Below are 19,661 nucleotides of genomic sequence, written 5' to 3'. Positions count from 1 at the left end.
ACTTAATAGGATTGATCTACATCAGGGGTTCCCAAACTTGTTCTGCTGCTTGTGCAGGGAAAGCCCCTGGCGAGCTGGGCCAGTTTGTTTACCTGCCGCATCCTCAGGTTCGGCCGATCGCGGCTCCCAGTGGCCGCGCTTCGCTACTCCAGGCCATTGGGAGGTGCTGGAAGTGGTGGCCAGTACGTCCCTCGGCCTGTGCCACTTCCAGCAGCTCCCATTGGCCTGGAGCAGCGAACCGCTGGGAGCCACGGTCGGCCGAACCTGCGGACGCAGCAGGTAAACAAACCGGCCCGGCCCGCCAGGGGCTTTCTCTGCACAAGCGGTGGAACAAGTTTGGGAACCACTGATCTACATCATTGTTTGTCTACTCTGTTTGCTCCAGAATTTTACAGCCAAATTCTGTTTTCAGTGGGACTACTCATCAGAGTAAGGTATATAGTAAGGGTGACAAAATCTGGCCTACAGTGATTTGAAGTGAAAATATAAAAGGTAAGCATAAGTTTTAGTTTGATAATAGATAGCAGTAATATCGTAAATAGTTCATAAACATTGCACAGAAGTTTAAAACTGTGAACTCCTCTCTATTTTAAAAATAAACATATAACTTTAAGATGTTTTATCAACTAATTTAAAAATATAATAATTTTCTAATGTCCAGAGCAGAGATTTGGGAATCAGGGGATCTAATTTTTTTCATGGCTCTGTCATTAACTAGCTGTGTATTGTAGCAACCAGGCAAGGTACTAACAAACTTCAACAGGACTTTATTTTTAAAGTGGAAACCTCTTTACCAAGCTGCTGCTGCACCCTCGGAAGCTCTCACTCCACTTCCTCACCTTCCCTCCCCTCCTTCCTGTTTCCTGTCCTTTCAGACTCCCAACAGCCAGTGCTCCCAGTTCTAATAATTACAAGCAACATCTAAACACCACATTCCCTCCTCTCTTAAGAAACTCTCCCAATTAAAATAAACATTGTTGTTCTAACCACAGGAACAAATATGAAACAAAGCACTATACTGTTGGCAGAAATATTACACTGAAAACACTGTAGATACTATATAACATAGTCTCTAGTCCAGACAGGTGGTCGTCTGGGTCTGACAGGCCGTCTCTCAAGCCCCAGTTCCAGTTCCTTGTTGTGTTGATACTACGGTGAAGTCATCCAATGCAGATTGGATGTTGGCATAATCTCCTCTTGGTGTATAGGCAGGTGCAAGATAAGAAGCATTCCATACCCGCCCATCATAAAGTTGATAGATGTAAGGTCCCTTATTCTCTAAGATTTTAAGAGGAGCTGTGAATTTAAGGTCCCCTTTGCATAAAATTCCAGGTTTTCATATTCTAACAAAGGAACCACACTCAAACTTTGGTTCCTTAGCACCCCTTGTCTGTGAAAGCCTTGTCTGTGAAAGCCTTAGACTTTGCTTGGTTCTGTTCAACTGTTTTTCTCACATCATCCTTGTTTGGGGCATCAGGTCGTGCCTTTAACAATCCAGCAATGTTCAGTTTAGAATTCATCTGTTTCCCATGCAGTAACTCTGCGAGTGATCTTTGCATTGTGGCATGTCGTGTAGCCCGGTATGCTTGCAATAATCAGTAGTGAAGGGTAACCACAATTGCCTTTCCAGTTTAGCCGTTTGCAAACTCTCTTTCAAACTTCTGTTAACCTGTTCGATTTCTTCATTGGCTTGATGGTAATATAGGGATGGCCTTCTGTGTAAAATATTCCTTTCTGCTAGAAAAGTTTCAAACTCCAGGGAAGTAAATTGACTACCATTATCTGAAACCAGTTCTTTGGGGTTACCTTCCCTGCTAAAAACTGAAGAGAGGAACTTAATTACTGTAGCAGAAGAGATTTGCGATGTAAACGCTACCTCAGGCCATTTACTGAAATAGTCTATTAAAGTGATGGCATAATGGCAGTCACTTGGAGCAGTATCAAAGGGTCCTACAATGTCAACCGCCACTTTTTCCCATGCAGATTCAGGAAGAGGAACAGGCTGTAATGGAGGGGTGCATGTCACTGCTGTCTTATCATGCATTTGGCAAGTGACACAGGATTTTATGAGTGCTTCAGTTTGAGAGTCCATCCCTGGCCACCAATACAGATCCCGTAGTCGTTGTTTGGTTCTGACAATTCCTTGATGAGTATCATGTGCCAGGTGTATGAGTTTTGACTGTAATTCTTCTGGCACAAGGAGCCAGTGTGTATCTCATAGGACACAGATATCAAGCAAAGAAAGTTCATCCAGAACTCTAAAATAAGGCAGCAAAACTGGGTCAAGGTTTTTAGGGTGACTGGGCCATCTCTTTGTCAGAAATTCCCGTAGTTTTTGTTGAATTGGACATGCTGAACAAGCAGCTTGAAATTGTTCTCTTGTAACTGCAGTGAGAGTGCTTGTAATAAGCGCAACTACTACATCCTCATCCTCTGGTGGACCATCTGGTGAAGGCAAAGGCAGGCAAGAAAGGCAATCACATTTTGGTTTCCAGGCTTATATTCCAGTTCATAATTGAAAGAGAGTAGTCTTGCAGATGATCTAGCAATACGATATCCTACTCTTCCCAGTCCTTTTGTGGTGAGCAACGTCGTCAAAGGGTTGTGGTCTGTGTGCAACTTGAACGTGCGGTCCCACAGGTAAGTTCTCCATTTTTCAGTAGCCCAGACACAAGCAAGTGCTTCTTTTTCAACTGTAGAATATTTTCTCTCAGCATTACTTAGTGTCCTTGAAGCAAATGCAACAGTCCTCTCTGTGTTGTCTTCATGAAGTTGTGTGAGGACAGCCCTAAGTCCATAATAGGAAGCATCAGGAGTGAATAGTGCAAGTACTGGACTATGTACATTCAAGTCTTTCACTGTTTCGAAACTAGCTTGTGCATCCATTGTCCACACTAAGTTTGGGTTCAGTAGGAGGCACATCTTTAAAGCAATGCAAATAGATGGAATCAGGTAGTATAGATACTGCTGAGCCAGTGTCCAACATCAGCTGAATAGAGTGTGATTTGCCTGAGGGTGTGGCAGAAACGTTTACAGTGCACTTTATTTGTTCTGGAATATGTGCAGTAGTGATTTTGTCCACGCTCAGCACAGTAACATCTGGTATTGTAACTGCATGCACCTGTTAATTGAACTGGCTGCTGCAACATACTTTAGCAAAATGCTAATCTTTTTGCAATGATTGCACTGAGCTACTTTTGCCAGACATCCTGTGTAGCTTGCAAGGTGTCATGGGGATCCACAGTGAAAGCATGCTTTTACTGTATTTTGAATTTGCTGATTCGGTGGTTTTCCATTAGTTTTACTCTTGTAATCGTTTGTCTGCAGTGATAGTGAACTTTTCTGCAAAGGAGTCACAGCCTGGACTGTGCCTCCTGTATCCATACTCATTATTTTGGTTTCAGCTGTAGCTGACTCAATCTGAGTAGCAATGGTTATTGCTTTTTCTAGTGTAAGTGTGGTTCTAGAAGTAAGTGTTCTCTTACACGAAGCATGGTTGTTTTCTCAATGAGCTGGTCTCAAATCATCTCATCTGCCATATTCCCAAAGTCACAAGTTACAATCAGACTCCTCAGGGAAGCAATATACTGCATTATAGTCTCCCCTGTTTTCTGCTCACACTGGCGAAATCTGTAGCGATTAGCTACTACGTTGACTTTTGGCAGAAAAAAATTCTTTAATGCAGTGAGTGCAGTCTCATATTTATCATCTGCAAGGGAAAATTGTAAAATATATGTTGTCCTTCTGCTTCAAGGCAGTGGATTAGCAGAGCACACTTTCTTACTTCAGAAATCTCTGTACCAGTGATTTCAAGCAGATAAGTCTCAAACATATGGATCCAGGCAGTAAAAGCAATTGGAGGCTCACCTGGGCTTTGCAGAAAGGGTGCAGGTGGGTTCAGAGGTAGAAGATCCATCCTCGTTACCAAAATATGTAGCAACCAGGCAAGGTACTAACAAACTTCAACAGGACTTTATTTTTAAAGTGTAAACCTCTTTACCAAGCTGCTGCTGCACCTTCAGTAGCTCTCACTCCACCTCCTCAACTTCCGCCCCCCTTCCTGTTTCCTGTCCTTTCAGACTTCCAACAGCCAATGATCCCAGTTCTAATAATTACAAGCATCATCTAAACACCACATTATGCAATTTTGGATAAATTATTGAACTTCTGTGGCTCAGTTTACCCATCTGTAGATTTTTGATGATAGTAATGCTCATTTATGTAGAGTGTTTTGATATCTTCAGTTGAAAAGTACTCTATAAGAGTCTGATCCAGCACCCATTGAAGTCAATGGCAATGCTCTCACTGACTTCAGTCGGAGTGGGATCAGAACGTTGTAAACTAAATGTCTAAAATTTACACTTATGTAAATACAATGAAATAAAACTGAAAGAGGAATACATTTCTTATCTCAAAGTCCTCTCTCTGAGAACTATGTGTTGCCCTTGTAGGGGAGTTGAGTTGTCAATAGGATGATAATGAGAAGCATACTTTATTACTTTATCAGCAAGAGGAATTCTTTGTATACAATTTAGCTTTGCTGCATGTATGGAACTTTGCTTCCTCAAGTGCTAAAAAATGTGTTAGAGCTGTCATAGAAAATTTGTTGTGCTTGGTTGAAACATTCCACTTTAATTTGGGACACTCCTGATTGATTGATTGATTTATATTGCAATGTTAGAAATGCTAATACAATTAACTAAAAAGCAAAAAGGCATTACAGCAAGTTGGAAAGGCTATCATTATTACTATTATGTCTTGCAAACTTAGGGAATATTGTAGTATTATATTCAGAGTATGAATCTGCACAAACTGTTACACATTTCATTGTTAGGCATTTTAAAAGCCTATTTTTAAACAAGGATATTATAAATTTATGTTGATATCCAGAATACTCAGAATCCAAGTTTAGCTGAGCGAAAAGTCAAAATGTAAACTAAGGATGATCTGAGTAACAGGCTTACAGGATTTGAGCTATAATAAGTATAGTGTTCTATAATTGGTAAGGTGAAGTTAAAGGCATATCTTTCTTCACATTGTGGAATTCTAAGTCATTAATTTAGAATAAACCTTTAGTAGACCTTATGCATCTGATGGTGCAGGAAGACTGATCCTGAAACCTTTAAATATCAAATAATGTCTTTAAAAATTTTAAGACTGCATTTTAAGTTTATATGCCCTGATCAACACATCTCTGTGAGGTTAGTTTTCTTCCACTGCTGGAAAACAGAAAATAATCTCTCTAATGCAGCCATGCAAAATTATACTCATTAATTTGCCACAGGTTTATAAAATATTAGATGTCTTCATTGCGACAGTAAGGATGGATAATTTTGTGAGTCTGAGACTGCTAAGTTTTCATCCTGATTTTGTCTTGCTATTATAATGTATCCTTGAGCTGGTTGCTTTTTGCTGTGATCCAATGAGGAAGATTAAAATAAGATTTCAGTAAAATATACAGACTTTTCAGTGAAACCAGTCAACCTTTTAGCCATTGATAAAAGAGCCTGTACTTCCCATATGAAGTTAGCACAAGTATAATATACATATGTACATACTCATATATCAAGGAGAAATAGGGTTGCCAACCCTGCTCCAGGCTTGTCCTGGAGTTTCCAGGAATTAAAGATTAATCTTTAATTAAAGATAATGTCATGTGATGAAACCTCCAGTAATTCATCCAACCAAAGTTGGCAACCCTAAGGAGAAATAATAGGGCACTGTCAAGATTGGGTGGGCCAAAATATTACTTTGTCCTGTTTATAAAATTTTGAAATTCTTTACCTGTATTCATCCTCTCTAGAATGCTTCAATGCAAAAAAAAAACAAAAAAAACCAACTCAGCCTATATAGGCACCCCCATAAATAGCAAATCAATGGAAACAGGTTTTCAAAAGGACTCAGGGCCAGGTTTTCAGGTTGTCACCACTGGGACCAGATTTTCAAACTGCTCAGTGCCTAGTAGCTTCCACTGTGGCACATATGGCTGGATTTTCAAAGATTCACTTATATTGGCCCTTAAATAGGAACTCAGGTTTTTTTTTAATTTATCTCCTGATGAGGAAGAAAAAAATATCACAAAGGGAACAGATTCCCAATGTAAGCTTAACAGTAAAAAAGATCAGTTTTAAAAATTGTGTGAGATTAATATATGTCTGGGTTAGGTTCTGTCTGTACTTAAAACGCTACAGGGACAAAGCTGCAGAGCTGCAGCTGTAACACTGTAGTGCTTCAGTATTGACGCTACCGCATAGTCTCCAACATAAGTGGATTTACAACAGCTCCTCCCTTCCTTCCTCCTTCCCTTCCTTCAGGAGAGGTCACCTGGCAGTGGTTGGCTGAGGAGTCTTTGCCTTTACCCAGGCCTTGCTTCAGGAGCTAAGGACTGGAGATTTGCTCTTCTTGTTGGTGTGCCACCAGCTGAGCTCTTTCCCCCACATTAGCTAATTAACCATATGTTGCCCCATCATAGGTGACCCCCTATGCTCCACACACATAAAGAACAGGATATTCACTGAGTTTACACTCATGGAGTTTTTTATTAATATTTACTGTTCACCTCACTCCAGAAGTGGCAAAGAGTTCAGTATTCAGTACCTAATAACCCTAGGGATCTACCAGGGGCAAGAGACATCTGCAATGCCACCAATTCCTCCTGCTACCATTTGAGTAATATAGACTTCCTCCTTGCAGCAGCCAGGAGCTTCTAGCCTCATGGGGAGGATGTTTCCCCTACTGCTGCCTTTGTTATACTTGCTCTGTTGATAAATATTGAGGAATGCCAATCTGCAGTATTTCTAAACCCTATCTATTCAAAAAACACAAATCAGACCACATAAAAACATACATTTTGCTTAGAATTATTAGATTTTGGAAGTTTTTAAAAATGAACAATTTGGGAATCATTGTATTTGTCTTCTGTTGTCTGAGCTTAATGGTTAACTTGGGCCACATTTTCAAGTTTTTCTCCACATCCATGGGGGCTGGAAACTTACTGTTGAAAAAAATTAAAGCTGAGATTCTCACCTAATCATGTGGAGCTGGGGCTTTGAGGAAAAACATTAAATAAGATGAGACTCACAATAAAATCATCAGATTTGGCAACACTGAGTTTGTAAACTTTTACCAGGACTAAATTTATTTGTTTGATTATGTGGTACAGTACCAGTAAGTGAACTTCATTTTCGTTCCAAACAAACTGGCTTCTGGGTCTTTGAGCAATAAAACTTCTCTTCTTCTTCTTCTTCTTCTTCTTCTTCATTACCAAACACTATTTATCAACCCAAATTTAACAAATATGTATCTTCTGAAGGCCGTAAACGGAATAATAGATAACATTTCTCGATCTGTCAAATCTGCAGAGGACATATGGATTTAAAGTACTGCCATTTCCACTAATTTTTACTTGCAGATTGGTCAAATGAGGGGTAAGGAGAGACTTCCACAATGAAAAACATCCCAATGAATTTTCCATGACGAAAAATCCTGGCTTGCTGATAGTGTAGTATCTGATCAGTCTAATCTTCTAATAACCTTTTGAACCAAGTAGAGTTGGACAGTAATTAGCAGAATAACAAACGGCCATTTTCCATCTGATAATTAATAAGAAAAAGCTTCCTTACAATGTGAATTCACTTGGAACTGTGTGTTAAAAATATTTGCAATGAATTAAATTTCCATACTTGTATATGTCAGATGTACTGCTGGAGGGAGACCTTTGTACTTTTGTAATACTATACTTAACGATCATTACATAATTAACTTCTGGGGTGACCTTAAAACAAGCTCCTTAGTATTGTCTAGCCCCACGGCTGTCAGCAGGATTTCTAGTGATTGTAGTGGCCTAAGGACTCTTACTTCAGAGACTAGCAGAGATCAGGCATGTTGAGAGAGAGACATATGGTTTCCTGGAGATTGATGACAGCTACATCAAGCTTAGACCACCCACTGCCTATCATGCTACTTGTTCACTGGTAGTTTTGTACATAGGATTTTAAGATGTCTAGTGCTAACCACATTAGTATTGTCATATCCCAAAGAGAGGGAAAATGGGTCATAATTATCTTGTCTTAAAGGACAAATAATTTCTGAAGGTATGACTGGTATGGAAGGCTAGATTCTTCAGTGGAAAACATTAACTGGGTACAAGCTTAAACAGCACGGAATCTAGAGCAAATAGAGGCATGGGAATGTGGAGGAAAGGGATTGTTGGCTGGCAAAAGGCATTAAAGAAATATGTGATATTTTAATTACAGAAAAACTTTTGTAGACAGGTACCATTAAGTAAATTGCAGTAGTTTGCTGGATTTCACATTCCATTAAGAAGCTCTGGAAAGATGATCTATACAGCACTAAAGGTGTGTAATTGTAATTTGCTTCTTGCAGCGACAAACATTGATTGTGAAATGTATTATGATAAGCACTTCCTGGGCAAGCAACTATTAGATACCCTTGGGAAGGTATTACTGTTTAGTTTTAATTTCTTTTATTCCCTTTCTGATTACTTTCCTCCTCTTATTATATATGTGTTGGGGTCAAGGTGATATTTGACTGAGGTAGGCTAATGTTTGAATTGAATAAGATGAAGGGGTGTATCATCACTTTTAGACATGGGATATTTAAAGATGAAGTATGGTCTACTGGGTAGAACAGCAGATGGTAAGTCAAGATTTTTGCTGTGTTGCCAACTCTCATGATTTTATCAAGAGTCTCACAATATTTGGTGTCTCTCTAAAAGCCTCAGCTCCAAGAGTTGTGGTGTTATGTAAGAATCTCAGTTTGTTTGTTGTTGTAAAAAACCCTCACCAAACTAAGTTTTCAGCCTGTGTGGTAGTGGACAAAAGATTGATAGTGTGATTTGAGTGTAATGTCAAGTCGCAGAAAACAGAAAGCAAGTAGAACCCAGCATTTATTATTTTTAAAAATCTCATGATTCTTTAAATAAATCTCATGATTTGCAGGGGGGCTTAGAGGCTGAATCATGGTTTTTGAGCACTTGGGGCTGCCATTACTGCTTCATTTTCTGTTCTGGCACTAGCTGTGCAGTGCTGGGCTGCATTGTATGGTTTACTATACCCATCTGTAAAATGGGTATAATAATTTACACCTGTCTCACAAAGGTATTTGAATCTTGATGTTTGCAAAATGCTGCAAGATCCTTAAAAGGTATTATATGAGAGCAGAGTGATATTATTGGGTCAAATCTGGAGTTCCTGATTCAAGTTTTACTGAGTCCTTAGGCAAAACTCTCAGTGAAATTAATGCCTAAGTACAGAACTTAGGGTTTGTCTCATTACCCAATATATATCTCTATGATATGTATGCTGTAAATTCCTATTAACAGTAGTGGGAGTTAGTGCATAATTCTACCTTCATGATGATGAGAGAATGTATCTGCATAAATCTAATTTAAGCTGAAAAAAGCAAGGACATTTAGGGTTGAGGCTGCCATTCCATCTTTTACTCATTTCTAGTATTGCAGTAAACTTTATATGTAAGATCACCCTAGGCATAAAAGGGTGACTTGAAGACACAGTGGCAATGTTAACTCTAAACAGCCTTGCGTTTGTTAGTACAAGCTAAATCCTTAACATTTTTGGCATGCTTTATTTTAATTTAATCTCAATGTCATGGGAAAATTGAAGTTAGATTTTGAACAAAGATCTTCCGTATCAGTAAAGAAACTAATAACCAAATGGGTTACCTCACTGAGCATTTCCTAGTCTGGTTTTTGGACTCTTTGGACTCACACAAGGCTAGAGCTAGGAAACAAAAGCAGAGATCCCCAGGGTCAACCTGGGTTAGCCCTAAAAGACATTCGCTGCTGAAAGATTACTATACCTTGTGAAACCATAAGCTATAACTCATTTTGTCTATATATGTTACCGGCTTTAACCTGCAAATAATTCATTTCTTTTCCCTAGTTAATAAATCCTTAGTTAGTTTACTAAAGGATTGGCTACAGGTATTGTCTTTGATTTGAGGTACAAATTGACCTGAGGTAAATGACTGGTCTCTTGGGACTGGGAGAAACCTGAATATTTTGTGATTTTTGGCATAAGTGACAATTTATCACTAAGTCTAGCTTGCCTAGGTGGCAAGATAGACTGGAGTGCCCAAGGGGACTGTCTGTGGCTCCATAGTGAAACTGTTGTAGTGGTTCAGGAGTTCACATTTGTTACTCTGTTTGTGAAATCTTGTTATAGAACATACCACCAGTTTGATGTGTCTGCCTGCTTTCTGACAGTCTGCCCTGCAGTTGGCACTCATGGTCATGAACCACTTCAGGCAGCATGACATGGTGCTTTAGGTTTAGTTAGAGAGATAGCTTGTTTCAGTTTCCTGGGCGACTTAGGGGTTCAGATTTTGGCATCCTATGCTATGGTGGCTGCACTATGGACCCAAATCCTATTGTTTCAGTACTGTGTATATGTATGAAAGCACTAGTACAGCACCTGCCTTCCCTCTATCCCAAAGCTCAGTGCTATGTGTGTTACACTGGCACAACTCACTTCCACTCTATACCTTGCTCGTAGCTCTATGTCTTTGGGAGTAGGGGCTGGGGCTCGGGGTGGGGGAAGGTTACACTGGCACAGCCCTCTCCTCTCTATCCAGTCTAGTGCTGTGTATGAGAGTTACTGATGTGATCTCTCTGTCACTGCCATGTTTTGTGCATTTCTTGATGGATTTCCCATTCAGGGTGCCCCCAACAAGCGGGAGCAGATATGGAGAAGGCATGATCCTATTCTCCACACGCCTTCAAAGCAGGGGGATTAGGGTAATCCATGGCAGATGGGGATAATGGGGGAACTATTGGGAATAGGGTATTGGAAGAAATTGGGGATTGCTGCAGGTGTAGACTGTGGAGGGGGAAAGATTCTGGAAGAGGGATTGGTGGAAGGGCAAGAGAGATCAGCACAGCCTGTATGGGTAGTCGGGGGAAGAAGGGAAGGCCTCGATGTATGGGGGGGTGGGCTGTGGAGGAATGTTGGGCAGCTTTCCCTCTTCTGCTCTCTCTCCATTAGCTTCCTGCATTCTGTTCCTATGTCCCTATTCTGTCAGTCCCTTTCCCCCATTGTGTCCCCTTTCAGCCCCATTTCTTCCCAGTCCCTTTACCTGCCTGCGAGCAGCACACAGCACCTGTCACCTCTTAATTCCCTCATATCTTGGGCTCCACATTGGCCAGACACTCACCAGGGGATGAGTGAGGGGAAGCAAGGAGATTGCCTAAAACCTGGCACCACAGTGGCTCCCCAGCAGCCAGGAGAAGGAACTTTAGCTACATACCTGTGTGACATCAAAGCTGGGATAAGGGCGAATGTGACCAGGCTGCCAAATGTATGAGTGTCAGGCAAGATGCATGATGTTTGGCAGCCCTTCCCTCCACACCCTCTGTAAGTGGATGAATGCTGTGTATATTGGGGTGTGTTATACTAGCACAGCCATTCACAAGAGCAAAGACCAATACTGAGAGCTGACAGTCAGTGGGGCTAGAGGATTTCTTAGTGGGTAGGTGCAGGAGAGTTCTGCTTGTTTGAAGAGACAAGGAAACACCTGAGTAACCATACTTAAAGTATGGAGGAGTCTATCCTGGGGAAACAGTGACTCTGAAAAAGACTTGGCGGTCATGGTAGATAATCCACTGGACATGAGCTCCCAGTGTGATGCTGTGCCCCAAAAGGGCTAATGTGATCCTTGGATGTATAAACGGGATCATCAAGTAGGAGTAGGGAGGTTATATTACCTCTCTATTTGGCACTGGTGCAACTGCTTCTGAAATACCATGTCCAGTTCTGGTGACCTCAGTTCAAGAAAGATATTGATAAATTGGACAGGGTTCAGAGGAGAGCCACAAGAATGGTTAAACGGTTGGAAAACATACCATACACTCAAGCAGTTATATCTATCTAGTTTAACAAAGAGAAGGTTAAGAAGTAACTTGATTACAGTCTGTAAGTGCCTTCATGGGGAACAAAAAATTGCTAATGTGATCTTCAATCTATCAGACCAAGTTATAACAATATCCAATGGCTAGAAGTTTGAAACTGGAGAAATTCAGGCTGAAATAAGGTGTACACTGGTTGATGCTGATGATTATGAAGAAGCATTCATTTTTATTGTAGTACTTGTGTTGTAAACTCTTTGAATTAGGGATCATTGTTTTGTTCTGTGTTTGTACAGCACTTAGCAAACTAGATTCCTGGTCTATGCCTGGGATGCCTAAGTTCCATCACAATAGAAATAATAGTAATAATCAGTTACAATAATTATTGATAAATAATAATCTTCCTATTTGTAGGTTAAATCAAATTGTGCTATAATTGTTCATTTATGTAAGCTGTCAAATTTAGATTTTATAGGTAAATTATAATGCGTGTTTTATTTATAGTCAATAAAGTATAATCACATTTTTTAAAAAACGGACATTTGGTCTATAAAGGAGACATATTACCTATTATGTGCCACATCTGTCCTGATACATACCAACTGAAAATAACTGAGATTCCATCTGTGGATCACCAACTACTGTTAGTCTTATTTTAGAGAAACCATGAAAGTTAATCAATATGGATTTGCAGCTAGTGATTTTGAGCTTTTTCTTAAAATTTCCCCCAGGTAACTCTAATTGTGGTAGCAAGAAGGGGAAGCCATAATGCTGATGAGGTGCTGGCAGCCACAGCCTTTTTTGCCATCCTGTTACCTAAACTTGCAGTTGAGCTGGGATAAAGAAAGTGGGGGTAAAAAGCACTGGTGATGCTGTATAGTATGTATAGACTAGAGCTGCCACATTAATACCACCAATGGGGCCACATCAGTGGTAATGCAAAGGCAAAAAACTTCAAGAAAAAGCTCCATCTGTAAATGGGTATAATAATTTACACCTATCTCACAAAGTTATTTGAATCTTGATGTCTGCAAAATGCTGCAAGATCTTTAAAAGGTATTATATGAGAGCAGAGTGATATTATTGGGTCAAATCTGGAGTTCCTGATTCAAGTTTTACTGAGTCCTTAGGCAAAACTGTCAGTGAAATTAATGGCTTTAAGAAAACTTCTGGCACAAAGCCAGAAGAGGAATAGGTGTTTCATTTTGCCATTTTACCCTTTGCACCTTCTGCACCTCCTCACCTGATAAAATGACAGTAACTATTTATGTTGTAAGAAAAAGAAACAAATATATAAAGAGAGTTTAAAAAATTAATTGTTAAATTTTTTAGATGGCAAAAGAAGGTAATTTATTATATTTCAAAAGCCAAAGAAGTTCAGATTCTTACTACATCTTCACTTTCATTTTCCTTCTCTGCATTTTTACTGACATAGGTTAAATACCACACCCACAGACTAGGTTGGACTTTTACCAAGGCAAAGGTCTTCTATGATAAAATCGAGAGTACGCAGAACCTTTAGCAGACTCTTTTTTTTCAAACATTCACTTTGGGGAAGAGTTATTTGGAGTCTTCCAGTACAAGATTCACAGTTGATTTGATTGATTTAACATATATCTGGACAGTAATTTCCTGGTGGTGTTTAGTTGTCAACTAATACAGGTATGCTAATTAATTTATCTTTTTATAGCACAAACTGTTGAGGTAATGGTTTGGGCCATAATCGCGCTATTATCTATATTGGCATCTGTTCATCAGGGAAGGAGATTGCAGGGGCACAAATTTGTTAGAACCTGGCTTGAGCTGGGAGTTGAAGGTGCTGCAAAGAGCAATTGTAGCTCAAAAAGTGGTCAGCACCAACCAGGAAGGGGTGCAGCCAGGGAGTTGGTTAATTACCATAGTGGTGATTTGCTGTGGCACTTCTGGACAGGAACTAATTCTCCCTCCCTCCCCCCAGCACAAGAGACCTCACCAGCTTCAGTCCCTCTATCTTACTATCATTCTAACTGATATTTTCAGATTATTTACAGTATCAGTAACCTCATAATGTCACAACTTCAAAGTTTTAAAGAGGCATGTAAATGGTTCCTGATTTTGGTATTTTGAAACTGCTTTTAAAAACCTGTATAAATCCAGGAGCTTTATACTAGCATCGAGTCACACCAAATTCCTATAGAACAATGGCAGGATGTGACGCACTGTTTGGAGAAATAATAGTTTTACCTTGTGCGAAGATTCCCTTGCTGTCCTGAAGGCAATATACATTATTCATATTACCTGTGTGATCTTAAGGCAGCTAAAATGTCTGAATTATGCACCAACTAGGCCCTGGTCTACACTAGGACTTTAGGTCGAATTTAGCAGCGTTAAATTGATGTAAACCTGCACCCGTCCACACAATGAAGCCCTTTATTTCGACTTAAAGGGCTCTTAAAATCGATTTCCTTACTCCACCCCTGACAAGTGGATTAGCGCTTAAATCGACGTTGCCGGCTCGAATTTGGGGTACTGTGGACACAATTCGATGGTATTGGCCTCCGGGAGCTATCCCAGAGTGCTCCATTATGACCGCTCTGGACAGCACTCTCAACTCAGATGCACTGGCCAGGTAGACAGGAAAAGAACCGCGAACTTTTGAATCTCATTTCCTGTTTGGCCAGCGTGGCAAGCTGCAGGTGACCATGCAGAGCTCATCAGCACAGGTGACCATGATGGAGTCCCAGAATCGCAAAAGAGCTCCAGCATGGACCGAACGGGAGGTACGGGATCTGATCGCTGTTTGGGGAGAGGAATCCGTGCTATCAGAACTCCGTTCCAGTTTTTGAAATGCCAAAACCTTTGTGAAAATCTCCCAGGGCATGAAGGACAGAGGCCATAACAGGGACCCGAAGCAGTGCCGCGTGAAACTGAAGGAGCTGAGGCAAGCCTACCAGAAAACCAGAGAGGCGAACGGCCGCTCCGGGTCAGAGCCCCAAACATGCCACTTCTATGATGAGCTGCATGCCATTTTAGGGGGTTCAGCCACCACTACCCCCGCCGTGTTGTTTGACTCCTTCAATGGAGATGGAGGCAATACGGAAGCAGGTTTTGGGGACGAAGAAGATGATGATGAGGAGGAGGTTGTAGATAACTCACAGCAAGCAAGCGGAGAAACCGGTTTTCCCGACAGCCAGGAACTGTTTCTCACCCTAGACCTGGAGCCAGTACCCCCCGAACCCACCCAAGGCTGCCTCCTGGACCCAGCAGGCGGAGAAGGAACCTCTGGTGAGTGTACCTTTTAAAATACTATACATGGTTTAAAAGCAAGCATGTGAAAGGATTACTTTGCCCTGGCATTTGCGGTTCTCCTAGATGTAGTCCTAAAGCCTTTGCAAAAGGTTTCTGGGGAGGGCAGCCTTATTGCGTCCTTCATGGTAGGACACTTTACCACTCCAGGCCAGTAACACGTACTCGGGAATCATTGTAGAACAAAGCATTGCAGTGTATGTTTGCTGGCATTCAAACAACATCCGTTCTTTATCTCTCTGTGTTATCCTCAGGAGAGTGAGATATAATTCATGGTCACCTGGTTGAAATAGAGTGCTTTTCTTCAGGGGACACTCAGAGGAGCCCATTCCTGCTGGGCTGTTTGCCTGTGGCTAAACAGAAATGTTCCCCGCTGTTAGCCACAGGGAGGGGGGAAGGTTGAGGGGGTAGTCACGCGGTGGGAGGAGGCAAAATGCGACCTTGTAACGAAAGCACATGTGCTATGTATGTAATGTTAACAGCAAGGTTTACCCTGAAAGAGTGTAGCCACTGTTTTATAAAATGTGTCTTTTTAAATACCGCTGTCCCTTTTTTTTTCTCCACCAGCTGCATGTGTTTCAATGATCACAGGATCTTCTCCTTCCCAGAGGCTAGTGAAGCTTAGAAAGAAAAAAAAACGCACTCGCGATGAAATGTTCTCCGAGCTCATGCTGTCCTCCCACACTGACAGAGCACAGATGAATGTGTGGAGGCAAATAATGTCAGAGTGCAGGAAAGCACAAAATGACCGGGAGGAGAGGCGGCGGGCTGAAGAGAGTAAGTGGCGGGCTGAAGACAGGGCTGAAGCTCAAATGTGGCGGCAGCGTGATGAGAGGAGGCAGGATTCAATGCTGAGGCTGCTGCAGGACCAAACCAGTATGCTCCAGTGTATGGTTGATCTGCAGCAAAGGCAGCTCGAGCACAGACTGCCACTGCTGCCCCTCTGTAACCAACCGCCCTCCTCCCCAAGTTCCATAGCCTCCACACCCAGACGCCCAAGAACGCGGTGGGGGGGCCTCCGGCCAACCAGCCACTCCACCACAGAGGATTGCCCAAAAAAAAGAAGGCTGTCATTCAATAAATTTTAAAGTTGTAAACTTTTAAAGTGCTGTGCTTAAAGTGCTGTGTGGCATTTTCCTTCCCTCCTCCACCACCCCTCCTGGGCTACCTTGGTAGTCATCCCCCTATTTGTGTGATGAATGAATAAAGAATGCATGAATGTGAAGCAACAATGACTTTATTGCCTCTGCAAGCGGTGATTGAAGGGAGAAGGGGTGGGTGGTTAGCTTACAGGGAAGTAGAGTGAACCAAGGGGCGGGGGGTTTCATCAAGGAGAAACAAACAGAACTTTCACGCCGTAGCCTGGCCAGTCATGAAACTGGTTTTCAAAGCTTCTCTGATGCGTACCGCGCCCTCCTGTGCTCTTCTAACCGCCCTGGTGTCTGGCTGCGCGTATTCAGCAGCCAGGCGATTTGCCTCAACCTCCCACCCCGCCATAAACGTCTCCCCCTTACTCTCACAGATATTGTGGAGCACACAGCAAGCAGTAATAACAGTGGGAATATTGGTTTCGCTGAGGTCTAAGCGAGTCAGTAAACTGCGCCAGCGCGCCTTTAAACGTCCAAATGCACATTCTACCACCATTCTGCACTTGCTCAGCCTGTAGTTGAACAGCTCCTGACTACTGTCCAGGCTGCCTGTGTACGGCTTCATGAGCCATGGCATTAAGGGGTAGGCTGGGTCCCCAAGGATACAGATAGGCATTTCAACATCCCCAACAGTTATTTTCTGGTCTGGGAATAAAGTCCCTTCCTGCAGCTTTTGAAACAGACCAGAGTTCCTGAAGATGCGAGCATCATGCACCTTTCCCGGCCATCCCACGTTAATGTTGGTGAAACGTCCCTTGTGATCCACCAGAGCTTGCAGCACTATCGAAAAGTACCCCTTGCGGTTTATGTACTCGGCGGCTTGGTGCTCCGGTGCCAAGATAGGGATATGGGTTCCGTCTATAGCTCCACCACAGTTAGGGAATCCCATTGCAGCAAAGCCATCCACTATGACCTGCACATTTCCCAGGGTCACTACCCTTGATATCAGCAGATCTTTGATTGCGTGGGCTACTTGCATCACAGCAGCCCCCACAGTAGATTTGCCCACTCCAAATTGATTCCCAACTGACCGGTAGCTGTCTGGCGTTGCAAGCTTCCACAGGGCTATTGCCACTCGCTTCTCAACTGTGAGGGCTGCTCTCATCTTGGTATTCATGCGCCTCAGGGCAGGGGAAAGCAAGTCACAAAGTTCCATGAAAGTGCCCTTACGCATGCGAAAGTTTCGCAGCCACTGGGAATCGTCCCAGACCTGCAACACTATGCAGTCCCACCAGTCTGTGCTTGTTTCCCGAGCCCAGAATCGGCGTTCCACAGCATGAACCTGCCCCATTAGCACCATGATGCATGCATTGGCAGGGCCCATGCTTTCAGAGAAATCTGTGTCCATGTCGTGATCACTCACGTGACTGCGCTGACGTCGCCTCCTCGCCCGGTATCGCTTTGCCAGCTACTGGTGCTGCATATACTGCTGGATAATGCGTGTGGTGTTTAATGTGCTCCTAATTGCCAAAGTGAGCTGAGCGGCCTCCATGCTTGCCTTGGTATGGCGTCCGCACAGAAAAAAGGTGCGGAACGATTGTCTGCCATTGCTCTGACGGAGGGAGGGGCGACTGACGACACGGCTTACAGGGTTGGCTTCAGGGAGCTAAAATCAACAAAGGGGGTGCCTGTACATCAAGGAGTATTTCAGGCAGGACTTCACGGAGGGTTCCAATAAGAAATGGTGCACCTAAGTTATCGTTCTTATTGGAACAAGGAGGTTAGCCTGGCCTCTGATTGATACATGGCTAGATTTACCTCGCTGCACCTTCTCTGTGAGTGGCTGCAGTGTGACCTAGAGGAATGAGTCCCCTAGACAGGGGAGGAGGCAAATGAGTACAAAACAAATCTGGTCTATTTCTTGTTCTGACCCACTCCATCTATCTTTTACATCTTTGGCTGGCAGCAGACGGTGCAGAAGGACTGCATGCCATCCACATCTCATGGCTGCTCGGCAGAAGATGGTACAGTACGACTGCTAGCCATCTTCATCTCTTGCCTGCCTGGCATAAGATGGTACAATACGACTGCTAGCAGTCCGTATCGCCTGCCCGCTCACCATAAGACGGTTCAATAGGACTGACTGCAGGACTAAAGAGAATGACCTGCTCAAGTCACTCCAAATTTAGTCCCTGCGCCCATGTCTGCCCAGGCACTCCTGATCGACCTCACAGAGGCGACCAGGAGCACCTCAGACATGACGATGACGGCTACCAGTCGTACTGTACCGTCTGCTGCCACAAGGCAAGGGGTTGCTGCTTCTGTGTAGCAATGCCGTACCGCGTCTGCCAGCACCCAGGAGACATAGGGTGACGGTTACCTGAGCGGGCTCCATGCTTGCCGTGGTATGGCGTCTGCACAGGTAACTCAGGAAAAAAGGCGCGAAATGATTGTCTGCCCTTGCTTTCACGGGGGGAGGGAGGGAACGGGGGGCTGACGATATGTACCCAGAACCACCCGCGACAATGTTTTAGCCCCATCAGGCATTGGGATCTCAACCCAGAATTCCAATGGGCAGCGGAGACTGCGGGAACTGTGGGATAGCTACCCACAGTGCAACGCTCCGGAAGTCGACGCTTGCCTCGGTACTGTGGAAGCGCTCCGCCGAGTTAATGCACTTAATGCACTAAGAGCATTTTCTGTGGGGACACACACACTCGAATATATAAAACCGATTTCTAAAACACCGACTTCTATAAATTCGACCTAATTTCGTAGTGTAGACATACCCATAGTGTGTAAACTGTAGAAGTTACTGCTTCCTTTCATAGCAGTAAGTTGCATAGTGTTTTTTGTAGATATCTTTTTTGAGACCCACATGGACTACCTATCATTATTTCCTACTACTCTACCCACATTTTCACATACAGTGCCCCCATTTCTATGGACAAGGTGCATACTAGCATATCAGGGATTGTTGTGGGAGGAAGGAAGAATGGTCCAGTGGCTAGGACTCTAGTTTGCTTTCCTCCTCTGCCACTGACTCTCTGCTCTCAATTCTAAAGTTCTGCTCCAGTGGCTCCTGGCAGCCAGGAGGAGCAATTTCATGGAGAGCCTTCCCAAGCACTTGCTGTCCTGGCATAGAACATGCTCAGTGCAGATAGAATCTTTTGAGAATTTTGCTGCCACCTTCTAACAACATCTGCTGAGTATGTGCAAACAATGATTTTCAGAGGCTTATTATAACTCAGCTAAATTTGGATGGACTTTCCTGGGGATAGCAGTAGGTACATCTGATTCCAGAGTGACTTTCCAGCCACACTCCAAAGCATAGAGGTGATAGAGCTTCTCAGTGAAACAGTTGTAGTAATTTTCTTACTTTGGAAAAACAGTGTCTTTTCCTC

General features: G+C 42.8%; 1 protein-coding gene across 4 annotated transcripts in view; it reads left to right on the top strand.

The window, feature by feature from the left end:
• Positions 1-19,661, top strand: part of PLS1 (plastin 1) — a 90,857-nt gene that overhangs the window by 12,175 nt on the left and 59,021 nt on the right. For 2 of the 4 annotated variants that reach the window (XM_048864707.2, XM_048864709.2), the window contains exon 1: positions 13,400-13,546. The exons of the other annotated variants lie outside the window; for them this stretch is intronic. The gene's annotated coding sequence lies outside the window, so the exon portion shown is untranslated. Of the gene's footprint in view, positions 1-13,399; positions 13,547-19,661 lie in introns of those variants that run through there. 4 annotated transcript variants of the gene reach the window in all.

The sequence above is a fragment of the Caretta caretta genome, chromosome 9, assembly GCF_965140235.1.
Source record: "Caretta caretta isolate rCarCar2 chromosome 9, rCarCar1.hap1, whole genome shotgun sequence".
NCBI classification, from domain to species: Eukaryota; Metazoa; Chordata; order Testudines; family Cheloniidae; genus Caretta; species Caretta caretta.
This window is presented reverse-complemented; position numbering and strand designations above follow the sequence as displayed.